This window comes from Arachis hypogaea, chromosome 1 (genome assembly GCF_003086295.3).
Source record: "Arachis hypogaea cultivar Tifrunner chromosome 1, arahy.Tifrunner.gnm2.J5K5, whole genome shotgun sequence".
NCBI lineage: Eukaryota > Viridiplantae > Streptophyta > Magnoliopsida > Fabales > Fabaceae > Arachis > Arachis hypogaea.
Genome location: NC_092036.1, coordinates 73585833 through 73602024, shown reverse-complemented (window position 1 = coordinate 73602024; position 16192 = coordinate 73585833).

Genomic DNA, 16192 nt, shown 5'->3' with positions numbered 1-16192 from the left:
TAAACCTCCCCACCCTTAAACCATAGCATGTCCTCATGCTAGAATCAAGAAAGAATTAAAGGATATCAACATTTATTCAATATAAACTATCTAAATGCAACTATCTAAATGCATGCAATTACTTGGCAAAAATAAATCAATTTCCAAGAGAACATATATAATTATAAGGGCTAGCAATCAAATCAAATCCACAATTGAATTGAGTTATTAAAGGTTTTCATAAACTTTCAAGAAAAGTAAATGCATGCAATTACTTGGCAAAAATAAATCAATTTCCAAGAGAACATATATAAGTATAAGGGCTAAGATAATAGCAATCAAATCAAATCCACAATTGAATTGAGTTATTAAAGGTTTTCATAAACTTTCAAGAAAAGTGATGATTCTAGGTGGAAACATGTAATTGAGCAATTGAACCCTCACCGGATGTGTATCCGCTCTAGTCACTCAAGTGTTTGGGGTTGATTCACTCAATTCTCCCCTAATCATGCTTTCCAAGATTTGTTGGTCATCTAACAATCAACAATTATTTCATGCATGCATACAAATATCATGAGGACTTTCTCAAAGGTTGTAATAGGGCTAGGATCAAGGTATGATGCATATGGTCAAGTGAGCTTGAAATTTGAATCTTTGATTAACCTAAGCTTCCCACTTAACCTATGACAACCTATACCAATTCAAAGCTAACCTAACTACCCATTCTTCACTTTTTCACATACTCATGCATTTTCTTTTCACACATATGTATTGATTTTTATTGAACTTCACTTTGGGGCATTTTGTCCCCTTTTTATTCTTTCTTTTTTTTTCTTTTTCTTTTCTTTCTATATTTTTTTCTTTTTATTATTCATTCATATATTTTTTCTTTTTTTTCTTTATCATTTTTTTTCTTTTCAAACTAAAATATATACAAGAGCTTCAATGCATATGGTTTAAACATAATTGATGCATGAATATGTACCCAATTCCCAATATTTTCAACAAAATACAAAAACACCCTTTTACCTCAACCAATGTCCCAAGTTTCCTCACACTTGAATGATACACACACTCACAAGCCTAAGCTAATCAAAGATCTAAATTAAGGACATTTATTATTTTTCGCTTTAAGGCTTGTAATGTGCTAAATTAAAGAACAAAGTGGGTTAATCATAGGCTCAATGTTGGCTAACAAAGGTTGATAAAAGGTAAGGCTATTTGGGAAGTGAGCTAAATAAAACGATGGCCTCAATCGTATAAATGCATGTATACAAAGAATAATGGACATAAAGAATCAAACAAATCAAATATTACAATCATAGAAAGAGAATAATGCACATAAGAAGAAAAATATGTGGTTATAAGATGTAACCACACAATTAGACTCAAATCTCACAAGCTTGTGTTCTTAGCTCAAAACATGATCCACAATATATATCTTTCAAGCAAGTTCAATAAAAAGTTCTCACTCAAATTAATTGGGATGTCAATGTCCTATTAAAAATGTTTTTCTTGAAGAATTTCGTTATTTTAACTAAGCTTATTATATATATATATATATATATATATATATATATATATATATATATATATATATATATATATATATATATATATATGCAACTAAAAATCCTAAAAGACCTAGAAATGAAATGCGAAAGTGTTGGGATTAGAAACTTGTCACCTAAAACACTGACCGGTCGGACAACATCCCCACACTTTAAAGTTTCCACCGTCCTCGGTGCATTCTAAGATGAGAAAAGGGGTACAACGACTCTCCAAGTTACTACCTTCAGCTAGTAGATCAACCGGTGCTGCGTATTCTTTTTCTTGCTTCTATTTTTACTTATGACAGAACATCATGAAAATGGAAAACAGGATAAGAAGACAGGTAAATGCAAAAGCAAGGAAGCCTAATATTATTGGAATGAGGTAATAATCACTAGAATGGAGTGAGTGAATCAGTGTGACATTGAGGGAAAGAGTGTGTGTGAAATTGGCGCCGTTTAGAACATATGCACACTAGCATAAAAAGTGTTGTAACAATTTACACAAAAGAAGGACGCACTTCATTCATTCTAGTGTGCTTGAAATACTTTAAACTCGTATGTTATGACAACCAAACAAGCGATAAAGAAGCATGAAAGTATTCAAGACAAAAATAACATATAGATGTATATGATTAAGAAGCACAATGCATTAAGATAAATGCACAACATCCAATATCAAGAAATTGCCTAGTCAAAGAAAAGATTCAAATCACATGCTGGCCAAATCATGCAATTCAAAAAGATTTAAAAAGCTTAAAGGCGATTCGCATTCACGGGGTATTCACAAAATTAAGCATGAAGTACTCAAAACCAAGTGACAATATATAACCTCAATCAAAGAATCAAACAATGAGAATTAACAACAATGATGTTAAAATAACATCTTATCAGTAATCAGCAGCAATACACAGTAAACAAGATTAATAATCCAACACTTATAAAGAAAAACATAAAAGAAAATGAAAACTTAACTAATGAAACAACTAACTAAAAGAAATGGTTATAGATGGTGTTTGGTAATGTTGGGTGATGGTTGAAGGGTGGAAAGAAAATAAGAGAAGAGAGAAGAAGGAAAGAAATGGAAAGAGGAGAAGAAAAGAAGGTGTGTGGAACAAGTCCATCCACGCGTGAGTGTCACGTGACGCGTAAAAGTGGATTGGTGAAATGGGAGCAACGCGTATGCGTGACCCACGCGTACGCGTGATGGGTTATTCAGAGGTGCAACGCGTACGCGTGAGTTGACGTGTACGCATGGGTGCCTTTTGTGCTAGAGGCACAATTCCAGCCCACAACTCGCACAATTCTCGAGTTTAAGTATGGAATGTGAAATTTTGGATCCACGCGTACGCGTGGGTGATGTGTGCGCGTGGATGGTCGAAACTACTTGGGACACGCGTACGCGTGGGTGACGCGTACGCGTAGGTGACGCGTACGCATGGGTTGGTGCTCTGTTTTTAAAAATTTTCTATGTTCTTACACCAAACCAAGCATTCCAAACCTCCAAACAGCTGCCAAAACACTATAAAACCTTATTTAACATGCTAAACTACCAAAAAAACTCAACAAACTAAACAAAACATGGAATTAAACCTATTTCTACCAATATTTACAAAAGAGAAAAATGAAAATATGTTACCTTGGTGGGGTGTCTCCCACCTAGCACTTTTATTTATTATCCTTAAGTTGGACATTTGGTGAGCTCTTTGCCATGGTAGCTTGTGCTTGTATCCATCCTTGAACATCTACCAATGCTTGAATCTCCAATAAGCTCTATTCTTCAAAGATAATAACTCTAAGCCTTGATGGAGTTCCGCACAAGCTAAGGGCTCCCAAATTTGATCCTCATGTATGTCAGGATCCCAAATCTTGTTTCGACACCCGTCTTCAAGTTGATCATCATTAATCCATCCGGGTGGAAAGCGAGAAAAATTCTCAATGAAGTGCTAAACTCTCCTTCTAGACCCATCTAATTGAGCACTGGACCAACCTTTGTATCCCATCTTTGATGTGTCAACCAAAATGAGCCTTGATTTGCAACGTCAACCATAGAACATGCTCCTCTTATGCTTCATCCCGCAAAGCGTCCTAAGTTGATCATCCGTTTCAAGCAAGCAATACTCAAGTGGGACAATGAAGCTAATAGAGATAAGTTTTACCCACTCAAGTGAAGGAATAGATGACAACCTAGGTAGAGGGGCTTCTAAGGATCTTGATAAAGCGTATTCAACTCCTGTCCTTCTCTTTCTAAGGACCTCCACCTCTTTACAAGATTTCTCAATTTTAATCCTTTGCTCAACAATTGGAGAAGGTTCTTCAAGCTCAAAGGATTCTTCACCACTAAGAGTTTATGGTTGATCTTCATTGCCAAGGAAAATCAGTTCTTGCTCTATCCTATCCAATTCTTCATATGGGATATACCTTTGAGGTTGTGTACATTCCTCATTAACATCAAATTCAATCTTCTTGGAGGGCTTTTCTTCAACTCTAGGTTCCCATGGCGGTTCTGCATCTCCTAGGTCTTCAACCATTTCTTCTCTTTCTTCAACAATAATAGCTTCCTGCAATTTCTCTAACACAAAGTTACATCCCTCATCACCCACTGGAGTTTCCAATCTCTCCTTCATGCTATATACTTCATTTGATTCTCCACATGTAGCCATGGGAGTTCCTTGAGTGTCTAAGCATTGGGAGACTAACCGGTTCACCACCTCGTCCAAGGCGGCCATGAATTTTTGCACATCCCTTTTCATCTCCTCTTGCCCTTGAAGAAGAACACCAAGGATGTCATCTATCGGAGGTTGGGGTGGATGGAAGGGTTCATTATTTTGGAGGAAGGGTTCATAATAGGAGGGTGGTTCATTATAATAAGGATGTGGTGGTTCAACATTCTCCATTTGTTCCACTTGTTGCACAACACACTCCAATCCCTTGCTCTCAAGTTGAGATTCTACAATCCCCTTCATACTCCCCTCTTTGGTTACTCCTCCACAATCATCCTTGGACATGTGGTATGAATCCCATAAGTCTAACTTTTGATGGACGGTTGCTTTAAGCCGATCCATTGATTCCTTTAGGCGATCCCTTAATTCTTGTTCCAAATTGCTAACATAAGTAAGATCATATTGCCCTTGAATTGATGGACATGGATATTCTTCCATGGAGGGTTGTGGTGGAAAGTAGAATTCATCTTGTGGGTTAAAATTCACATCCATTGGAGGTGGTTCATTTTGGTCATAGTATGGAGGAGGTGGTTCTTAGAAGTATTGAGGTTGGAATGGTGGTGGTTCTATGTATGGCTCATATGGCATAAAAGGTGGTTGGTATGGTGGATATGGATTAGGGTCATATGGAGGTGTTTGGTGAAAAGGGGCTTGTGAGTATGGTGGTTCAAAACTATGTTGAGGAGGGGGTTCATAGGTATATGGTGGTGGTTGATAATCATAGAGAGGTTCACCATAACCATTGTCTTGGTATGCATCATGGAATGGTTCTTGTTTATAGTGCGTTGGTGGAGGTTGTTACCAAGAGGATTGATCATATGCATATGGCTCCTCCCACTTTTGATTGTCCCATCCTTGGTGCATGTTGTCATTGAAATTCCCATTTCCTACAACATAGTTAGAACCAAACTCATAGCCAAAAGGATGAGAATTCATAGTAGAAAATAACTACAAAACTAACAAAGTCCTAAAACTAACAAGAAATAACAAAAAAGCAAAAGACAAACATATTCACAATATTCACATATATACAATAACCAATAACATAACACCATTGCAATTCCCCAGCAACGACACCATTTTGATGAGAGGAAATTGTTGTGTCGGTATAGAATTTCACAATTGAAATCTCGTTGCAAGTATAGTTCTAAACCAACAAACAATTCCTTCAATCAAACATTTGGTTGTTACAAAAATAAACCCCAATAAAAATAAACCGAAGTATTAAAACTTCGGGTCGTTCTCCCTAGGAATTGCAGGGTAGTGTTTTTGTTACTGGCTATGGATTGTATATTTTTTGGGTTTTTGAGATAATGAACAAGAAATGTAAATGGCAAAAGGAATAAACTAACAACTAGAAAGGCTCTTGGCAAGGTACGAGAATTGGAAGTCCTATCCTCATTATCATCATCAATTGTGACAACAATTGTCCATTGCTCCACTTTGTTAACCTCTAAATATGAAGGAAAGTCAAGTTGATATTCACTTGAGATCACAATGAAAGACTAGCTTTAGTGACATTCAAATTGACTAGAAATTGCCAATTATCAATAAACAAAAGAGTTTGATAATTCAAGAGTCGCTAATTACTCAACACAAGCTAAGAGAAGAAAAAATCTAACTCATAACTAAAAGAGACAATTCAACAAACACATAGAAGGTAATAAAGATAAACAATATAACAACATGAATTACAAGAATTAAAGAGACTACAACTAATCAAAGCAAGAAATCATCAATAGGAAACTAAAGCACACATTAAAAGACATGGAAATCATAAATTGCATTAAAAAGAAAATGAGATCTATATAAGAATTCATAAACAAAAGGAAAAAGTAAAGCAAGAGAAGAAGTAGATTTAGATCTAAAAGGAAGAAAACTAAAAACCTAATCTAAAGAGAGGAGAGAGCCTCTCTCTCTAGAATTCTACATCTAAACTAAAACTAAAACTAAGTGTGTGAAAAGTGTGTCAATCATTTCCCCTTCATCCCCTCTTGAATTCTGTATGTAAGGACCTCAGAAATGAGTTGGATCTGGGCCTGGGAAGCTCAGAAATCGCCCCCCAGCGTTTTCTCTTTAAGGATGTCACGTGCAAGCAACGACGCGTACGCATGGGTCACGCGTACGCGTCAATTGGTGTTTTGCTTTCCACGCGTACCCGTCATGTCACGCGTACACGTCGCCTTGCGACTTCGTATTCTACGTGTGCGCGTCTGCTGCGTGTGCACGTCGATGTATGCACCCCAAATTCTTGATTTTCCATGAGTTCTCCACTTTGCATGCTTTCCTCTCCATTCCTTTGATCCATTCTTAACTTTTTCAACCTGAATTCACTAACAAATACATCAAGGCATCTAGTGGAATCAAAGGTGAATTAAAATTAGCAATTAAGGGCCTAAACAGCATGTTTTCACACTTAAGCACAAATTAGGAGACAATCATGAAACCATGCCATTTCATTGAATAAATGTAGAAAAAATTGATAAAATCCTCTAAATTAAGTATAATATAAACCCTAAAAATAGGGTTTATCATGGTGAGGGTGGATGGGAGAGAATGTTTTGTTATTTTTATCAGAAGGTAAAATTGTCTAAAAATTATCATTTCTTGTGAAAATGATGATTTTAATACAATTTCTAACTTTAAGGATGAAATTGATAAGAAAAAAAGGTCAAAAACAATTTTGATTTTGACTCAAAATCTTAAGAAAAAAAAAGTACTTAACCTTTTCTAATCTTCTCTAACCAAAATTTATCAAATCTTTATTTTAAACTGAATAGCAACTATCTGATGAGACAAGGGTTACAAAATGATTTTGATATGTTGAAGATCAAAATCTTAGAGTTTTATTTATCTTGGCTATTGATTCCCATTAAATTCTAAAGACCTATGTAAAATAAAATAGTATTGGTTTTATTCTCATTTGATCCAAACAAATAAGTAATCATGATTTAGGTCTTTTATCATATAAATTAATAGTGAGATCACCTAATATAAGCCACAATATAATAACTAATATGATTATATTTATTTATATATATGTATTAGCCCTCAAAAAGACTAAGGAACGACATAAAATTTTTAAACAGGATTGTGTTAATGTTGATTCAAATTGTATAATTGAGGTTTTCTGTGGTGATTTTCTTTTGATAAATTAGATCTTAATTCATGCATAGATACTTTTCTTTGCTTTATTATTGTTTGGACTTGAAGTTAGTTAACTATTGTTAAATTATTTAAGTTGTAGAAATGTTAAATTTATGTTGAATTTAATTTTCGTACAATATATTTGTAGAATAGAAATAAGAGAATGATTTTTAGTGTTTCCACTTCAACTTTTTATTTGCTGAAAATTGGGAAGTAATAAGGGAATGTCCGGTAAAATGATTTGGATTGAATATTTGTTAAAATATTTGTTTGCCTGAAATCATTATTGAAGTTGTTATTGCAATTGTAATTGTTGTGAATAATGAGAATGTTGTTTGGTAAAGGTCTTTAATTTAAGAAAAAATTCTGTCAAAATTTTGTTTAAAAATTTTAAAATTATGATGTCATTAATGTCTTGGTACTCATATTCAAGAATTCCAGTAAAGTGTAGAAAAAGGCAACGAATCAAACAATACTACTCTCATGGATTCTAATGCAGTTTTTCATAGAAGATTAGAGAGTCATCATATAAAAACAGAATTTACGTAAAAAAATCCTTCTTTGTATGCATGCTTTAATCCGGTTCTCTGATGACATCATCTACGGTTATAACTGCAATTCTGCCTTTCTAAGAGATGATGTTTAGACATTTTTAGTAGTTTTTATGCTTCTTTTTTATCAGTTTTCTTAGCTTTAAATAAAAAATTTTATGTTTCTAGTGAAATTTTTATAACTAATAGTAAATTTGGAGTTGTTTTAGAATTATTACGAATATAGGTTATATTTTCAAGAAAATTTACAACTAAAGAGTAAATTGTAAATGCAGTCAATCCTAACCTCTTCATACTAAAGTGGTCATGACTTGAGATATAAAGGTCCAAATGAGGCAATTCCAGTAGCGTTAAAAAGTTAACATCTAAAACTTCAGAATGATATTCATATGTCTATAGTGGATATCCAATTTAAGCCGCGGAACGACCATCATTTTTTGGTCACAAAAACCAATACTCAAAACTTGAAGCCCAGCACCCAAAACTCCAAGCCCGATGCCCAAGTCCATTCCTTCTTCCAGGAAGTTCTAAAATTCAACCAAAAGATTTAATATTTAAATAATTAATTAGTATTAACTTCTTCTAGAAAGATAAAGATTTGGTGGTTATGATTTAATTCAATAGTAGATTTGAATTGTTATTAAGATTTTATTTGAATTTAAGTAGGTAGTTATCTTATCTTTCCTAAAGATAAAATTAGAGTTAGTTTTGGAATTTGAATTTTAGATAGAACTTAGGATATAAATAAGTGAACAAGGTCCACAAGAGAGAGACATCTGGAGGAGGATCTTTGAATCCCAATCCAAGATCTCATACTTTTATTTTCTTCTTTTACTTTAGTTTTCTTGTTATCATGAGTAACTAATTCTTTTTGTTAAGAATTAGGAGTTGTTATCATGAGTAACTAATTCCTTTTGTTAAGGATTAGGAGTTTTATTTACTTTTTCATGGATTATTAATCTAAGTATTTTATTTTATTTTAGAGTTATGCATTGGTCTATTTTTAAGATTGAATATTTGTTCTTCATTCTTTCAAGGTTAGAAGTATTGAAAAATATTCTAACTCTATTCTGAATTCTGTTTATTACTTTAGAAGATTTAATATCGGAATTAAAGTTTGAAAACTCTTTCTTATGACTTTTTGATTTGACTAGGAATAGTATTTTAAAGAGTGTAAGATGTTATTTTCCTCATAATTCTCAAATTATTTAGGACTAGTTTGAATACGTGACATATAATTCGACTTAGAACTACTTTTGAATATTTTTTGAAACTAAATCAGTATTGCGCTAAACTTCTTTTCTTAATCGGTTGACTAAGGAATTGGTAATTGATTAATTAAAGATAAATTGAATCGTCAAGAAATTATAATTTAATTATTTATGATTTGTCGTAAAAAAAATTTTGCATGCATCAAAATAGATAAACATAAGGTTTAATCTTCTTTAAAAAATAAGTATCTTCAAAATTTTTAACATTCTCTATTCTTGATTTCTTTAGATCTTTAATCCCTTTCTCAAATATACACTATAATCTTAATTCCTAATTCTTCTTTTTTTATTATTCTTGCTTCAAATTCACGAACTAATTTTCTCTTGTCAAAGTTTAATTGATCTAATTAGAGATTTAATTAGATATTGTTTATCTCAATCCGTTAATTCTTGTAAAAAAAATATTCACTTACCGTAATATTATTTAAATAATTTGATGCACTTGTCAGTATCCAAACACATTAGTTTTTGCTTATCAGGAGACCGTCACAGAGTTGCATGAGCGAATCGAATTTACGAACTCACGCAGAGCTTAGATACTGAAAGTTGACAATACCAAGAAACTTAGGACAGCATTTATGGGTTGCTCACTTGCCTCAATTAGCGTAAATTGATAGTCGAGGAGGGTAGATAGGCATTTGTATTGATTCTTACGTAGATATTGAGAGACCAATAGAAAATTTGCAAGATGAGTAAAAGTAAAACAAATATAATTAAAATTTTAACATGTTTAACACTTTTTAACTTTGATATTAGAGAGATGATGATATTTTTTAGTGTTGTTGGAGTATAGTGTATTTAATTAAGATGTGAAAAACACAAATCAGACCAACAAATTTGATATTTAAAATATAAATCTGAACTTTAACTTTGTACAAATTTAATCACCCGTACCATGCACGTAATAAGATTGAAATTATAATTTTAAATTATTTTGTTAAAATTAATTTAAATTATAATAATTTGATTGATAAAAATATAACATGTTATGTATTATTTATTTTTTCTTAAGCTCGTGTTAAATATATTAACTCTAAAATAGTTATTAATTGGTTTTAGTAATCTATTTTCTTCAATAAATCAAGCATATATACTCAATGTGACCATAAATAACTTAATAATACTTAGACCCACCAACAAAATTTTATATGTTGTCTTACGGTCAAGTAAGAACATATCAAAATTAGCTTAAAATAAATAAGAAATTATTAGAGAATTCTAATGCATAAAATTCTCTAATAAACAATAAATAATATAAATCTACTAAAAAACAACTTAACACTTTTCTTTGATGCCTGCAAAACATATACGTGAAATAATATATCAATGTTAGTATACAGTTTTACAATTATCGACCGTATTTACTATACATGACTCATTCTTAAAAGTTATTCTATACACGTGTGTAGTCGGAAGATAAATTACTAGACTTTATTTTACTTTTCTAAATTATTATAATTATGCATTATTCATTAAATTCTAATTGTAATATTGTAATATAATTATAATAAAGATATTTTTCTAAAATAAATTTAGAAGAGAGAATAGTACTTTCATTTTGGAGGAAAAATGAATTCATGAGGAATTGACACTTCACTTTTATTAGTTGATAATGTATCAAATATTGATTTTATATAATTATAATAAAAATATTTCTCTAAATTAGTATAATCATGCATTATTCGTTAAATGTTAATTGTAATATAATTATAATAAATATATTTTTCTAAAATAAATTTAGAAAAGAAAATAGTGATTTCATTTTAGAGAAAAAATGAATTCATGAGGAATTAACACCTCACTTTTATTAGTTGGAGAAAAAATCCAGTTTTAGTATATTTTGTCATTATTATACATTTTTCTCTAATCATATATCCACTGTTTTCTTTTCTTTGTTTCAGCATTTTGAACCTGGGTTAAACTTCTATTATATGATAGAATTAATATGAGTATATTTTATTATTAAATAAACAAAGTTAATATAAAATAAAATTATACATAAAAAAAGCAAAGAAAATAAAATTAAAATAGCAAAAGTGATAAAAAATTATTTTTATAATTTTGTTTTGTCATTTTTATGTATAGAAGATTAGAAAATAGTAAATTTTTAACTAAATTAATTTATATTTTTTGTATTCAATTTAAATAAGTAATAAATTATCTTATTTTAATTTATTCCTTAAATTTATATATCATAAAAATTAAATCAAATAATTAATATACATAATTTTAAATTGTGTGATACTTAAATATCTATTCAAATCAATTAGTTGATATAATTAATTCATCATAATGAATTGACTTTAATGAGTTAAACAAAATAAAGCAGAAGCATGCTATGTTGATTCTATCATTAAAGGTAAAAATTCGATTTTTATATAATAGAATAGATAGAATAGATAATATAATAAACGGTGAAAAAGAGAAAGATAAATATTTTAAATCCTAAGTTGTTTCATTTGGATATTGCAATGTGGGTATCACATTATTTTACTTATTCTACCCTATAGACCCTTTTGTAACTTTATTTCAGTATTAATGGAATTTCACTACCTTTGAGTACTAAATTAAAATTCAAAATAAAACTGAAAAGAAGTAAAGAATATAAAATTATTGATTGAAAAATACTCTAAATAATAAAAAGCCAAATTAACTTTAATATTAAATTCATTAATACGATTTTAATTTTATATAATAGTTAGAAAATAGATTAGTAAAAGCAAATAAAAGAATGGCTTTAATTAGTATTTAATAAAATATTCAATTAGAATAATTAAAAAATATAAAATTATGATATTATTAAAAATAATACATTTTTATGGTAAAAAGTTATATTAAAATAAAATATTTATAAAATATAAAATTTAGAGTAACATAGCTTCATGAGCATTAATTATTAATCAATTATGAACTAACATCAAATTATAATATAATTTATTTATGAAAAAATAATCAATAATTAATATTAATAAATATAAAAATTATTCAAACACTTTGATTAAAAGTATGAGTGGTTAATTATTATTCATTATTAATAATATTTTGTTCATAACAAAAACTGAAAATATAATTATTCAGATTTTGATTTTAAAAAAATAAACGTATAAGTAACAAATGATCTATTTTATCATGTATATTATAAATTAATGAATTAAACTAACTGATATAATGAATTATAATTAATTAATTTGTATAAATTATAATAAATTATATGATATTTAAAAAGAAAATAAAATGAATAAAAAAATAAAAAGAAATAGAAGAATAGAAGACTATAATAAAATAAATTGAATGAAATTTTTTTTCTTTTTACAAATTTTATATCACATCCGCTTCAATAATAATAAATAAAAATACATTAACTTAATATCTAAAAAAAATGATGAGATAAAATCATAAGACAATTCTAAAATAAAAGCTTAAATTAAACCATAATATCATTGTAAACATAAATTAAAAGTAATTTCACACTACAATATACCACACAAATAGGTAAATGACTTCAACTTAATTATGAATTTTTTATTTATTTATGTAAACATGATAACACCATGGTCTATAAATGCTTAATGGATAACATATCATATATTGCTATGAATGATGAGCACGGAAGTTGAAGAGTGTGTGCTGATTTGTATCCATGATAGTTACCTTCTTGTGACGACGTCTCATAGAAAGAAAAAGAATTGTTGTAAAAGTTACCCAATGAAAGAGTAATTGGTAAATGAATAATTTTTCTTCTAGCATATATAGTTTTTTATAGTGGTAAAATAAAAATGAAATGAATAAAATTTTGTATTTTTATATTAGAAATAGAATTTGATATTTATCTTAATAAAATTAAATAACTAATTAGTTATATTTAAACAAATAAAATAAATTAAATAAAAATATTTTTAAGAATTAATCAAATCAATTAGTCAATACAAATAATTAGTATAATTGATTTTATTTGATTTATTAAATTCAAAAAATAAATTAGAAAATAATTGATTGAATTAATTAGTTGATATAATTAATTTATTATAATTGATTGGATTTAATGAATTAGAAAAAATAAATAGGAAAACATAGGAGACAATGATTTTTTTAACTAAATTAATATGCATTTATTGTATTTAATCAGTATAAGTAATAAATCATCTATGTTATTATGTACCTTATAAATTAATAAATTAAAATAATTGATATGATAAATTACAATTATTTGATTGATATAAATTATAATAAAGTGTGTGATATTTAAATACATAATCAAATCAATTAGTTGATATAATTAATTTACTATAATAAATTGTATTCAATGAGTTATAAAAAATAAATTAAGAAACACGCTAAAAAGTATGTCCCGCCCATCATGAAGTGCAGAAATTCAATTTTTATATAATAAAAATATACATTCATATATATGTTATAGAAATATGATTTGATTCCATGAACTTGCTTATTTTTTTAACTTGCCATGTATATTCAGCATGGAATTTTAATTTTTCTAAAATAAATTTAGAAGCGAGAATAGCACTTTCATTTTGGAGAAAAAATAAATTTATAAAGAATTGACACCTCGCTTTCATTAGTTGATAATGCATTAAATATTAATTTTATATAATTATAATAAATATATTTTCTTAAATTAGTATAATCATACATTATTCATTAAGTGTTAATTATAATATAAATATAATAAAGATATTTTTGTAAAATAAATTTAGAAGAGAGAATAGTGCTTTTATTTTAGAAAAAAAATGAATTTATGAAAAATTGATACCTCACTTCAATTAGTTAGGAAAAAATACAATTTTAGTATATTAAGTAGAAGTATATTATTATTATTATTATTATTATTATTATTATTATTATTATTATTATTATTATTATTATTATTATTATTATTGTTGTTGTTGTTGTTGTTGTTGTTGTTGTTGTTTTTATTATTATTATTATCATTAAAAATATTTTCGATTGATAATTGATAAGTAGTTTAATAATGTATTAAATATGGATTTTATATAATTATGCATTATTCATTAAATGCATTTATTTTGGAGGAAAAATGAATTCATGAGGAATTCACACTTCACTCATTAGTTGGAAAAAAATCTAATTTTAATATATTAAGTAGATTATATAAATAGAAATACTTGCTAAGTATATATAAAAGAGGAGATATATAATTATATATAATATAATTGATATATATGTAACAGATATAAATTGTTATAATTATAGAGACTTACTATAATTATATTAAATTTAATTATGAATGTAAATAAATAAAAGTGATAATAATTAATATTTTTTTACATTTAATATTTACCGTAAATATAAAAAATATTGAGAAAAAAAAGTAGATACTGACTTTATTTTATTTTATTTTACGTCATGGATTTCTCTACTAAAATTAATGGAGGAAAAAAAATCTTTATGATTATATATCAATCTCAATCACAATAAATAAGATGAATCGGTTGAGCAACTAACAAATTTACTAAAAAATCTATCCTTTATTTTCATTAAATATTTATATTAATTCAATTAGATGAGTGTTTTAATAAAAAAAAATTATTATTATTATTATTATTAAATAATAACGATAATTATCGTTATTAATATTAAATTGGTTATTAATATATATATATATATATTGAATTATCACTAATATTAAATTAGTTATATATATATATATATATATATATATATATATATATATTTATTTATTGTTGCTTCTACAATCGTGTAATAATATTTTCTTTCATTTGTTAATTAATTAAATTTAGTTATTTATATTAAATATATTTAATGATTACTAAAAATTAATCATGTAATTATCATTATTATTAATAACCAATTATAAATAATCAATTTATATTTCTCTAAAATATAATTTTCTATATTATTATTATTATTATTATTATTATTATTATTATTATTATTATTATTATTATATAGGTCACCATTAAAATAATAACTTGTCACTAATAAAATTTTAGGATAATGAATAAAAAATATAATTATATTAATATAATTAAAATTAATATAATTAAAATAGTTAAAAATATTTTTGATTGATAATTAGGTTAATAATGTATTAATTATTGATTTTATATAATTATAATAGAGATATTTTTCTAAATTAATATAATTATGAATTTTTCATTAAATGCTAAGTATAATATTGTTATATAATTATAATTAAGATAATTTTCTGAAATAAATTTAAAAGAGATTAGTATAATTATAATAAAGAGATTATCTTAAATTAGTATAATTATGTATCATTCATTACATACTAATTATAATATAATTATATCAATTAAAGATAATTTTTAAAAATAAATTTATAAGAGAGAAATAGTGCAATCATTTTGGAAGAAAAATGGGTTCACGAGAAAGTGACACCTCACTTTCATTAGTTGGAGGAAAACACAATTTTAGTATATTAAATAGAAGTAGATTGGTATAAATTATGATAGATTACATAACATTTGAAAAGAAAATAAAATGAATAAGAAGAAAATAAAAATAAATAGAATAGATAGAAGACTATAATAAAATAAATTAAATGTGAGTTTTTTTAGTACATTTCATATCACATTCGTTTCAATAATAATAATAATAAATAAAAATACGTCAACTTGATATCTAAGAAAAAATGATGAGATAAAATCATAATACAGTTCTAAAGTAAAAGCTTAAATTAGAACATAATATCATTACATAACACATATTGAAAATAATTTTACACTACAATATATCACAAACAGGTAAATGACTTAAATTTAAATACAAAACAGTTTTTATTTATATATACATGATAACACCATAGTTTATAAATACTTCATAGATAACATATCTTATAGAGCTCCGAATGATGAGCACGAAAGTTAGAGAGTGTGGTAGTTTGTATCCACGATAGTTGTCTTCTTGCAGCGACGCCTCATAGGAAGAAAAAGAATTGTTATAAAAAGCTA